We start from the raw sequence: 13,503 nt of genomic DNA, 5'->3' as shown, positions 1-13,503 counted from the left end.
CATTTAGGATTTAGTGGCATTTACAAGCGCCACTAAATGTCTAAACATATTTATACACACATGCTAAAAAATAATAAAATGAAGCAACAAAAAAGATGCTGCTTATTATGTAATTGTAAATGGACCTATATCAATAAATATTAATTTCATCATGCCCTTTAAATCAAATGCATATTATATATTTAATTAAAAAATCAAATAATTATAAAATTTAACCAAATCAACTATTTTCATATAAAACAAATTTATCATAAAAATGTTTATATATGCAACTGTCACTTTCAGGTCATAGATCCATAATGGATGGTCCAAAAAACAACAAAAAATATAACAAAAGAATCACTTCGCTCTATCATGTCCAAAAGTCTTCATCAAAATCCAAAGTATATCTTCAATACCCTCCATGTTAACAATTTTCTGAAAAAACAAATAAATCTTGTTAATAAAAACTAGATATAATATTATATTTTTGGATCTTATAATAGATGACTGAAAGATAGATAGATAGATAGATAAATAGAAAGAAATCTTACATAACAGATACTATATCATTGTTGCAAATGGACTATTTTGTGTGCCTTCACTATTTGTTTTTTCTAGGACAGCATACAAGTTTATGGTTGTATCTTTAACAGTTCTCACCTGATTTAGACTGGGTATAAAAAGTGAGTAGGAAATCTGGAGTAATGCTTATACTTTGAGACTTTTTCTCAAACATTTCTAACGATTCATGAAAATCACCGGAATTGGGATTTAACATATTAATTCTCCAAGAACTTCCTCTAGACTAAAAACTAAAAACCAAATCTCGTAACAACAGTAGTAGGATTAAGCCAATTGGCATCTATTAAATTTCTGTACCATATTTCAAATTTATGTTTCATACAAGTTGTCCATATTTCAAATTTATGTTCCATAAAAGTCCTATTTAGACCATGAGATAAGGATGGCGTGGTCAACCTAAACCAGGGGTGTCAATTGGACTGAATTTGGTCCAATTCGATTCAGTCCAATGTGAGTCCATTATAAATGGATAATGTTTTGGATCAATTTGGACCAGTCCAATTCAATTTCTGGACTGTCCAATATGTTCAAATTCATTTTTGATTTAGATTGGTTTCAAATTCGAAGATCCGATCAGATCTCACAAACACAGGCATGCCATTCATTCGATTCATTTGCACTCCTAACAAGCCACAAGTAGACCTGTTCATGGGACGGGCCGGGCCGGGCTTTTACTCTCCATTAATGGAAATATGTTAGGCCCGAGCCCAAGCCCGACCCAACCAACAGACTTACAACTTGGGCCCAAAGCCCGAGCCTGAGCCCAAAGCCCGACCTAATAAAAAAAATTAGAATTTTTCCCTATTCAATAATCAATATAAATCAGAATTTATTTACATTAAAAAAAGAATATAAATTCAAAATTTATTTACATTAAAAAAAGAATATAAAAAAGGGAAAGAGGATGTGAAAAAAAAGGGTTCGACTGGAAAAATAAGGGAAAGAGGTGAAAAAAAGAGGGGTATTCGACTAGGGTTTTTAGGTTTAATTATAGGTTGGGCCGGGCCGGGCTCGGGCCAGGCTATTTTGGCAAATCCCGAGCCCGGCTCAAATTTATTGCAGGTTGGGCTTTTTGGCCCAAGGTTAAGCCCGTGGACCCATATACCTGTTCAAGCCCGTCTAAGGGCCGGGCCGGCCCGTCGGACCACCCGGCCCATGAATAGGTCTAGTCACAAGGTATGAGTAGGTCTATGTTTGTTCACACTTCAAACCCAATAGGATAACAAAGCCAAACTATCCATATTTGAAAATCTTTCATATGACAATATGAGCTATGATAATATTCACCAAACCAATGATCATGGGCCATATTAGTATCATGGTGAAACCCAGTCAAGAAACTGTGGGTTTCACCATGATACTAATATGGTGAGAAAGTCTATTAAATCTTAAAAAAAAACAACAGTTAATTATGAAAATTTTGGCAAATTTCATTCAAATCAAAATATTCAAAATGAAAATCTATGGGCAAGGAATTGTGTAAGTTAACTCTGATTATGCAATTATCCATCAAATGTTGGAAGAAGACAAAACACGTATAATTAAGACCAGCAAGTACAAGTAACAGTACAGGATTAAACGTTTCAACTGTCATGTGCTATAATGGAGTCCGGATCTCCTGTCCACGAGAACTCTGCCCATGTTGGAGAGAGTCTCATCCTTTGCATAGTATTATGCAGGGGGAGATGTTCCCAATTCACGGTAGGTAGCGTATTATGGGTAGGCGTGGGCAGAATTCTTGTAGGCAGGAGATCCAGAGTCGCTATAAAGATGCTAATCTCCAAGATGCCTTGTTAGGAATCATCATCTGCAGATCAAATGGGCCAGACCCATCATTCCCAACGAATTATACATTATAGCCATTAACAGGCCCAACAATTCCTGATTTTGGGACTCCAATGTCCAAAACAGTTCATAATTTGTAAATTTAGATCTTCGGAACAACAAAACCACATTTACTGTTAATGTCTACGGGGTGAGTCATAAATGATAAATTGGGTCAGTTTGATATTATTATTTTGCTTTGAATCGTGTTCTAGAGGCTTGAACATCTTGACAAAGCAAGAAGATTAGCAACTAGTACTCTTTAACACATAACAAATGATTTTGGATCTCAAATAAGATATCTCTGCACTTGTGTTTGTAGAGTAACCATTTAGGGCTTCAGCACTTCAAGGTATCAAATGCACCACACTAGTAGACTAACAATGGATGGAGTTTTGCTCTTAAAGGGATGCTTCTTTCTCCTTTCTGATATTTTTTAATGCAACTCTCCAGTCTTTTGTAGCTTTTTGTTCACTGTATAGGGAAGAATTGTTTTGAAGGATCCATCATGCAATAAAGCATCTCCTGATATGACCAGGGTTGGATATCCAGCATTCTCCATTCATTCATTTTTTTTTCTCGGAGGAGAAAAGTATAAACTTTAAAATGATTATGAGAGGGCCCCTGTGTTAGGATGGGTGTGGGTGACACCTATATACAAGGCTACCACCCCCAATGTTTACAAAGGAGGAGCATGGCCCCCTAGCTCTGACCTTGGATATGTCCAAGAATGATGAGAATCTAGACACTGTTGTGATCCATCAAGACGTTCGTCAAGATCTAGGTAGTACCATGTATCTCCTAGCAATTGCATTGTATTGAAGGGCATTGATTAAATCATATACATATGCAATGACGACTAGAGAAGAAAGGAGCAAGGCAACTGAAATTCCAATCTACATGTTCATATTCAAAACCCCAAAACTGTACAACTGTGTGATGGGGGCTAGTAGAGAGACAGCAAGGAGAATGTTCAGGACAGTTGCAAATATCCCATACAACACAATCTTGTAGTTGATCCAAACTGTCCATTAGATGGGGTGGGGTGGGGGGCGCTCTGGATCAGCCATGTCTTTTCTCCAAAAGTACATATCATCCTTTACAGCACACTGAATTGAAGTAATGTCCGCAACTTTTTTGATTTTTTTGTTTCAAAAGAAATGACTGAAAAAAAGTTTATTCTTTTTTATCTTCTGATTCATGGTAAAGACTTTTGGCCTGAAATTTATATGCCCCATGGTGCTCAACTAAGGGGGTATACGACAACATTGTTGGTTTTGTTTTTGAAAACATTAAATAACTCCCATGCTGCCATGTCAGCAGAAACCAACAGCCACATCAGAAAAATTATAAAAAAATATTTTTCTGACATGGTAGTTATTGTTTTATGTTTTGAAAAACAAAACCAACCATATTGTTGAATAACCCCTAAATTATTATAAATATTTATTTGTTTTCTAGATGTTCTTAGAGCATTAAATGTCTAGTAGGAATTGCCATCCATCTATTGAACTACATCGCTAAAGAGCGATGGGTTCCAATTCTATTGCCTGAAATGAATCAATTGGTACTCCATGGAAGGATAATTAAGCACAGCTATTTCTGAAGAGGTCTCTAACACAAAATCAACCTACCCCACTATATTCTACAAAATATGGCAATGCCTCAAGGATGCATGCTCTTATCCCTAATTGTCAAAACCCTGCAAGTTTGAATTTTGGAATCTTCTTTCAATTGCAACTATGCAGTAAAAGGTGTAAATCGACTTTCAAACACTAAGAAGAAAACTAAATGATTCCAAGGAACTACTATCTTCCATCTAATCTATCACTCTCAGTATGCATTTCAGATGTATAAATTGAGAACACTATCACTGTCCAACAATGGTCAGAGTTTCAAATATGATGCCAAGCAAAGACTCTCATGGGGGCCTTATTCATTAAAAGCTTGCAAACCAAGATAGTTGTGTCACCGCTCAAAATCATTCCTTTTCACGTTTGCAGCCAATGGTCTTTCTCTCACAAGCCCAACCATTCCATTTACTTTTCTATCATGTTTTCACGTATTGAGACTATCTATACATTCCCATGAATACATTCATTTATGATTTCATCCTTTTCGAACTTCTACTCATCCATCTCAACCTCCGAATCATAGCCTCATTCTATAGTCTGAAATTGGTAAAGACATGTATATAGTTTGATCATTCGATGGAGGATAATTAATTGTTCCTATTTCATGCATCTTTAGCTTCTCTTGGGTGGTTTTCCTATGAGCCAAATCCTTCAAACCAAGTTATCTATTATAAACTAGTATAGGTGGTTTCCTGTGACAAACAGGTTATACATGACATGAATGTTGGTGTGGTATATGAGTTGAACCCCAAGGGGCAACAATAGTTGGCCCCACAACTAAGTTTGCCTTATTTCAAAAATTTAAATCTCCCCTGCATCTTCTTCAATTTTTGGCTAGATAGATTGAGACTTTATGGGTGGTGGGAATCTTGACAGCACCATTTGATGGTAGACTTAGCAGGGCTGAACCTACAATATTAGATTTATGGGTATTATGTTTCAACCAAAACCTGAAGCCAGCTCAAAGGCCAAGTTGAGCCTCTACTCCACTGCCAGATTTGTCATCAAATGATCAAGTTATCATGCCATTTATGGAGAAAACTGCTTTGGATCTATTTTCTTCTATATCATGGAGAGTCATCTGGCATTAAAAATCCAGAACTTCATTACTCATCTCAATAAACCTCTGAGATAGTACTTCTGATGTTCATCATGATCCCTTGAGCAAATTCACAAGCAGCAAATCATTTCTCATACCTAAAGCTGGAAGTGCCAACATTAAACACAAAACACAAGAATTTAATTATCAACTACCTTCACTTTAATTAGCTCAGTTTTCAAGTGTATAATCATATGAAATAAATGAATGAATCCCAATCCACCATTCCTGTTATTTTCTTTTCATAGGAAATCCCAATCCCACCTAAATCAATGCTTATGCAAGGAATGAACACACCAATTGGGAATGAAATAAAACATCTTCACTAATTGTAATAGAAACTTACTTTGTTGTTGAACCAAAAACTTTTCCTAGTGCATATTTGTCTAAAGATCACATTTCTACAACCTACAAAAGGAAAATAAAAATCAGTAAATCAAAGGTAAGAAAAATAAACTTCAATGAAAAAAAAAAAAACTTACCAATGAAGTTAGTCAAGCAACACTTGAACCAACAGCATCCCCAGTTGTTCGATAACATCCATAAGGCCTCATTAAAGGCTCCTCAAACACAAAAGATATCTCCACATGTACTTCCCAAAAAGCAGCACCTAATTCAAAGTAGTAAAAGAGGTGATCAGTGATCAAGTAGTAAAAGATCTTCTAAAATTGTAAGGCATTAATTCAAGTGTATAAATTTCCTAGCATACTCGTTGATAAATTTCAACGGAAACTTCTGTCAACATAACCGCTCCAAAAGAACACACGGAAACTTCTGTCAACATTTTTTTTCTATAGTGGTAAAATAAGCATGATGACCGCTTGATGAGTCGGGCAATGATCATCATGCTTATATCTAAAAGACTAAGGCATGTGTTGCATGAGGTGGTTGGGGAAGCTCAAATGGCTTTTGTAGAAGGGATACAAATACTGGATGGGGTTTTAGTGGCTAGTGAGTGTATTTTGATTCACGATTAAGGAGTGGTAGACCAGGTCTGATCTGCAAAATTGATTTTGAGAAGGCCTATGACAAATACTTTGCTGTTTGTTTTGGTGATGGAGATTTTGAACCTGTTATTAGAAAGGAGTGGTCAAGTGGGTCTGCTAGAGGGTTTTAAGGTAGGTAGAGATGAACCTCTCACCTACAGTATGCAGACAATACCCTAATCTTCCTGGATGCAAAGGTAGAACAGATTATGAACTTGAGGGCAATCTTGGCAAGTTTTGAACTTAATGAACAATCAATTCTCCTCCCTCACCTATTCCACCCACCTTAAAAGCCAAAGGAGATACAAATGACTATCAAAATGGGTCATTCCTAGCATTTTGGATCAACAATTTACCCATTACAGCATAATCCAAGAACCATACCAAAACCCACCTTCTGATTCTCTTACTAGAGCTCCCTAGGACTTCAGTCGCAATACTTGGTTGTTCAATAATAACCATCTCAGTGAACGGGTTTCAGTCCAATTCGAAACCCCAATCATTATCCAGGCAGTCTCATGGTATTCTTGTTGTCCTTCTTTTTCAATTTTATGAGTATTATCTAATTTTAATTTTCAGCAAATAACCAATAATATTTCTCACGAGTCAATATATAAAAGTAATTTGCAAAACAAAGGGAAACAACCCCAAGCAGTGCCAATTCACTTCATAGCTCATGAGTTTTCCAAAAATAATTTTCAAAGATTCACTTCTCTCTAGTTTTGAAAGCCTTATTGGCTTTCATTAAATGACTCAAGAGCTTCCTCCATTAACCCAATGGGTAGGTGATGAAACCTACAAATTGAAGAATCAAGACTCTTGTGGTGTCTATAATTAAGTAGAAGTATAGCATTATTTCTTTTCGAGTGAGATGCCTTCAAGTTCAACATGACATGCAATGTCTTTTGTAAATCAAGTAGGACTTGAAAGGAAGCCCTAGATAGCTTGCTTCAATGAAGGGAGAGTCCCACAAGTCATCACATCCCATTTATTCACTGAGTTTACAGTTTTAGTGGTTTATTTGAAATTTTAAAGAATGATGAAGGGTTAAAATGTCTTTTGATGAATTTTGTCAAATGTAAGGACATGTCCTTAAAGGGTGGTTTAAGTCCTATAAAAGATTAGAAGAGAGGTACAAGTATTTATCACAAAATTCAGGGGAGGTTTAAATCATTTCAAACTAAATGATACAGCAGTTGCTCTGTTAGTACAGGGTCATTCTCTAGTACTTCTATAAATTATACTTGCGTTTTATGGAGGTGTCTATAGTCCTTGTTCTTTTGTCTTCTTGAGTCAAAATCTCAGACATGCACCATATATATTCTGATTCCAGTACCCGTGTCCATGAACACTGAAATAAGCCACACCCTATAACAGTTGAATCCAGATTTACTCCTTGTAGATGTGTATTGGGAATATCTTCCCATGAATAACCACATACAAAGACGGGAGTGTGCGTCTGCAAGTGCTGTGAGATTGGTATGAGGAGCAAATCCAGATTTATAACTGTTAAAGCATTCATAAAAGAATGAATTTCAATGAAATCTGAACAAAAATAAAGCATTCAATGAAATTGGGAAGGTACAATTTCATGCTGTAGACTAACACCTCAACAATCAAACTTGCTAAAACAATTCGGTGATAATTGAAGAAATTAAAATATAATATTGTCGTATATATGGTTCAACAATAGCGTGGCCAGTTGCTTCTACCTCTCCCTTTCCTTCTTATCTTCAACACGCAGCTTGGCTCGAGCATGGCCTGCTTCTACTCGGTACTGCTCTCCTATACCAAGATGGGCTATCAAAAGCCACCCGACAGTGAGAAGGTGGTGATCATTTCTTAAATCAAATAAAAAATCAATCAATCGAAAAAATCTTTTACCAAAAAATAAAAAAAATAAATAAATAAACCTAATCTAAATACTCAAGATTTGGAGAAATTAATTGTCCATTACCAATAAAAGTAAAACAAAGAAAAAAATGGGTTCTTCGCTTAAAAAATTTTGTACTAAAATTTAAAACCGAAAAGAACACAACTAACAAACTACTTATTCAAGCAATAAACATAACTTCGATCAAAATAGAAAGGATGTGGTAAAGGGTTTATCTCTTAGAGTCTTAGAATGTTGAACTGATGCTACAGGATGACGTTGGGATTCGATCAATTCGGACGATTTCTTTCAGACAATGGCAATGGCATTTCAGTTTGGCCTTTGAACTGAAGATTAATGATGACAGGGGGCATCTACGACAAGGTACGACACAAAGACGATGGGAAGAGAAATCCTCCTCTGCTAGGCCTTTCGATTGGTGGCATTTTTCTAGGATTGGACTTGAAATACAAAGAGCATCATCTTCAGATAGGGGTTTCCTAGAGACGTGCGTTGCTAGAGAGAAGAACACACTAGTCTTAAGCGAAAAAATTAGGGTTCTCTGCTGTGGTGGCTTCTGATGAATGCGGTTTTGGTAGAGGAGATGCGCGTTGCCAGAGAGAAGAAGAATGGGCGCGGAAAGAAATTGTTATCCGCATGCCAATTTTTATTAATTTCCGTTAAATCTACACCATTGATGTAGAAGTGAAATCAATCGTGTTATCCGCATGCCAATTTAAATATATTTTTAACGGCATTTTAATAATTGCCACTTAAAATATATATAATGGCGATTTTAATAAACGCCATTAAAAATAATATATAGTGGCAATTATATAAATGTCAATAAGAAAAACGCCATTAAATCCTCACTTTCTTGTAGTGCTAGGTCTTGAAGATGCAGTATTCCTTTTGGATCTGTAGAAGGTACTACTGCATTTGAATTTGGTTGCATTTCGGTCACAACACAATAGTGCCATAAATAGGAAAAGTTATGTAACGATTATGTTTCACTTTTGCTATATTAATTTTTAAATAAGCATTTCCAATAAAAAAAATCATTTTCAAATAATCTGTGGCATGACAACATGTTTCCAAGTAAACCATGTGGACCATCTAAAAAAGGATTGTCTGAAAAAATAAGAAAAATTATAGTACTTAAAGTGGTGCACACTTTTTTCAATCCATGCTAAAGGCTGAAGTGATGAAAAACTTGGAAAGATGAACCTCTATAGATATGCTGTGTGACGCTGTTTAAGTGTTTAAAAGGAGTTGACCCAATATTTTGAATTCAAGTTCATGTAAAGAGATTATGTGTTTAAAGAAGTTTACCCAATATTTTGAAAACCCAACCAGATTAATTTATTCATATGGTGCTTAGCAAGACAATTAGTTTATTCATATGGTGCTAATAGGTTGAAACCCCAACCAAATTGATAGGTTGAACTAGATATAGGCTGGGTGAGGCTCTTTAAAAGTTGTTAGATGATCGTGGAGAGCAATATAAGTCAAATACATGGGCCAAGCAGTTATGGCCCATGAACGAATCACACTCATTCAGCACATCTCATACACATACATAATTGATCCATATCAATTCAAAACTTATAAAACCCATATCCATTTAGATTAACACATGATCATCCCATTAATGGACCAAATTATCCAATAACTTTAGTTTATTCATATGGTGCTTAGCCACAAAAGAAGAAAAATAACTTAGTAAAACAGGTTGAACCAGATTAATAGGACAATTAATTTATTCATATGGTGCTTAGCCACAAAAGAAGAAAAATAACTTAGTAAAACAGGTTGAACTAGATTAACAGGTTGAAAACCCAACCAGATTGATAGGTTGAACTAGATACAGGTTGGGTGAGGCTATTTAGAAGTTGTTAGATGATCGTGGAGAGCAACATAAGTCAATACATGGGCCAAGCAGTTATGGCCCATGAACGAATCACATCCATTCAGCACATCTCATATACATACATAATTGATCCATATTAATTTAAAACTTGTAAAACCCATATCCATTTAGATTAACACATGATCATCCCATCAATGGACCAAATTATCCAATAACTTTATCTTGCCATATGGGCTAAATTGCAAAAAACAATTTGGCCCATATAACAATCAATGTTGAATGGGCTAGTTTTGCTTTAATCTAACATAAAAGGGTTTTTCAAATATAGGCCGAATTGGTCCATGCAGTGGCCCATCAAACCCCTGGTCTGAAATTGATTTTGGGTCACTTAAGCAATGATCCAAGGGATTGTGATCAGACCCCAAAGAACCATAGGTTCGGCCCAACAAGATTGGACCAAAACTAGGTCAGATCAACCTAAGGTTTAGTGTCCAAAACATGCATCAATTCACATAGGTAATGATCTAAAATTCTCAGTTATGATTCATAATCATATTAGCAAATAAATAGCATATAATAAAAAATAAAATGCTAGGGTTGATAGCATGATGGTCCGAATCCATTCCAGACAAAAACTACATTCCTACGAAACTACAATCTGCAGATTATTCTCCATTTGCAATCTCTGTCTTTTCAGCTATCTCCAACGATTTCTCCAATGTAAAGAAATAGAAAAACCCTAATTTCTATTGTTTACATCAGAAAAACCTAATACATTCTTTCTAGAGAAGAAAAAAAAATAATTATAGACCAAATAATCAAATTAATAAATTTGATGTGCACAAATCTTGCCACCATCAAGAGTTCAATCTTCATCACACTTTCAACCCAAAATTTCAAGAATCCATAATAGAACAATTCTATAATATATATATATATATATATATATATATATATATATATATATATATATATATATATATATATATATATATATTTCAGATCATTGGCCTATTCTAAGAATCGAATTCTTAGAGATTTCTACTAACTATTCAAATCGGCTATACTAGTTCTTACTGATTAGAGTTTTGGCTCAAATTCGGTTTGGTTCAGTCCAAGGGTTGAATCTAGTGCTCTGATACCACTGTTGGAAGGGTTAGGATCTATCATATGGATGGTTGAATCATACTAGATGGCTAGGCAAATTTTCAAAATTTTCCAAATCCCTTTAGGAATCAAATTCCCTAGGTTTTAAAAAATTGCATTTTTCAGGATTGGTCTTGCATTGAATCGGACCAGATTTGAAACCAAACAAAGAGGGAGATTTATACCTGATACAGATACCACAAATGCAGATCCCAAGGTGGAATTTCACGCCCAAATCAGTCCTAAAACCAGCCTCCACTGAATAAGGTGCAGTGCATAGGTGAAACTGATTCAGCAACATAGTTTTCAGCAAAATTGCAACCCAATTGCTTTGATCGAATTAGGGAAGGTGAGCCTAAAATTCCACTAAATTTTTCTTGCAAAATTCAGAAGAAAATTGATCTCTATCAGTCTTTGAATAGGTCGTGATAGAGTTTCTTGGAAGACAAAAGAGAAGAAGAGAGAACAAGAAAGAGTGGTCTTCTAGTCTGGTTCACCCTCTTTTTCTTTTATCACCTTATGGAGAACTCTCCTAATCAAGTTAGGAGATTATCCAAATCTAATTTGAATCTATACTCTATCAATAGATAAGCCTTATCCTCTTAAGAGGATGGGTGTTCTATACCCACTTCGAAACCCAGATTTAACCTAGGGCACATGACAACGTTGTTATGTGACAACTTACTTAATCTTATTAATCATGGGCCTTAGGCCCATTTCCTTCAAAGGCTCATGACCCAAGATGTTACATGACTAACTTAGGCCTAATTTGTATGGTGTGGAACCCCACAATGACCTCACATAAGTACACATGGGTTCAACCCAGCCTCCATGAAAAGGCTTAGCCGAATTTATTGCTAAACATAGTAAACCCTTGAACACATCACTATGGGCTCAATATGGGCCCTATATATATATCATAAATATATTTTGCAAAACCATATTTCATAACACTATTGAAATTCACCACTAACAGTTCAGGTTTCCATCAGAGAGAGTGTAAACCCTATCATTCACTTTGTTTGATAAAGGGGTTGATCATATCATTATGATCATCCACTTAGGTGAATTCTCAAACTGCCCCAATATACCTAGGTTTTGACCCTTGACGTCTCTCACTGATTGACATATCAAAGACACCTCAATTCAACACCAAGTTTAGTATCATAATCAAGTCTATGGGTTATGTGTAACTTTCTAGTTTTGCCCATCATTCTCCAAGGTCTAGGACATAATTGGAAAATGGTTCATGTTCAGTGTTTCACCCAAACACACACTACATGTGCTTTGGGTCTAACCTTAGAAACTGAGACAAGCTGCCCCAACTTCTTTGGTAGCACATCAGTGTCAACCTTGGCAAGATAAACTCCCCAAGTCTATCCAACAGCTAAAAACATTCTAAACAAACACAAGTCTCATAAGTGCCCAGTTTAAGGGGTAATTACACAGAAACATACCAATATCAATATGAAACAATAGTGTACTTTTATTCATTTATAGTAAATATATCTATACATCAATCTGATTAGAGCTAAGGGCATACACTCTCTAACATTAATAACACCTAACTTGCGAAGCCATTACAAAGAGTCCATTACATTGCCTCCATTAGGAGCCTTACTTATAAGTATGGATCACTAACCACATGTCATCTCTCTTATGATTCTAATATTCTTGTTTGCTCTTGCTCTTATACCACCTTGGCACTTCAACTCTTAGAGGCCTAGACTAACTTGACCGTTAGAGTCCTCACCGCTAGGAGCACAACTGGGGCCTCTAACATCTTTGTGTTGATAGGTGGGACCCTTGGTCACCAAACATCAAAAGTTCAAAGACTACTAACCAAGATGATCAACATCAAGTAATATGATATTTTGGATTCATCTATGACCTATGAAAAAAATTGTTTATGTTATGGTTAATACTTTTTCTCTTTTGATCTTTCATCTCCTTCATACGTTGGTGTTCAAGTGTATCTTATTCATTTCACTTGGAATATTGAAATGGACCATTTTTTTTTAACATGTTTATTTGTTTCACTTAAGTGAAAGATGCACCAATCACCCATCTCTGAGGATGGGCTTAGCTCTTGTTCCACCTAAACCCATTCATCCTCCATCGACATTTATGGCATCCCAATTGGAAGAAGTGAAAAAAGATAGGTTTAATGAATTGGCCACATGGAATGAGGCTGAAGAACTAGCGTCCATTGAGCTAATGGTTGATCATGTAAAGACTTACAATAGACCAACCTCAATGTTTAACAATGATGGTTGGAAATATATTATGGAGATCTTCAATTGGAGAATGAACAAGTCATATACCTATGACCAGTTTAAAAATAAGTTTTACCACCTCAAGAAGAGAACTAGCAACTTTCAACAAATTTGCAATAACACAAGGGTTAGCATAAATTAATCCACTCACCAAGAAACCAACTACTAGTGAGAGTGTCGAGGACTTACTGACTACAGTGAAAGTGTTATAATTAATTTTTGTAGATTTTG

At 35.6% G+C, this 13,503-nt stretch overlaps 1 long non-coding RNA gene across 1 annotated transcript; it reads right to left on the bottom strand.

Annotated features, from left to right (window-relative positions):
• Positions 1-201: 201 nt before the first annotated feature.
• Positions 202-8,632, bottom strand: LOC104590126 (uncharacterized). The gene is made up of 4 exons (XR_734069.3): positions 7,820-8,632; positions 5,604-5,731; positions 5,468-5,529; positions 202-417 (listed from the first exon to the last, which is right to left on the bottom strand). It is a non-coding gene; the product is annotated as an uncharacterized LOC104590126 (long non-coding RNA).
• Positions 8,633-13,503: the final 4,871 nt, after the last annotated feature.

Source organism: Nelumbo nucifera, chromosome 1, assembly GCF_055504915.1.
Source record: "Nelumbo nucifera cultivar China Antique chromosome 1, China Antique-T2T, whole genome shotgun sequence".
Lineage (NCBI taxonomy): Eukaryota > Viridiplantae > Streptophyta > Magnoliopsida > Proteales > Nelumbonaceae > Nelumbo > Nelumbo nucifera.
The sequence above is the reverse complement of the archived record's forward strand: the minus strand, read 5'-3'. Positions and strand labels throughout refer to the sequence as shown.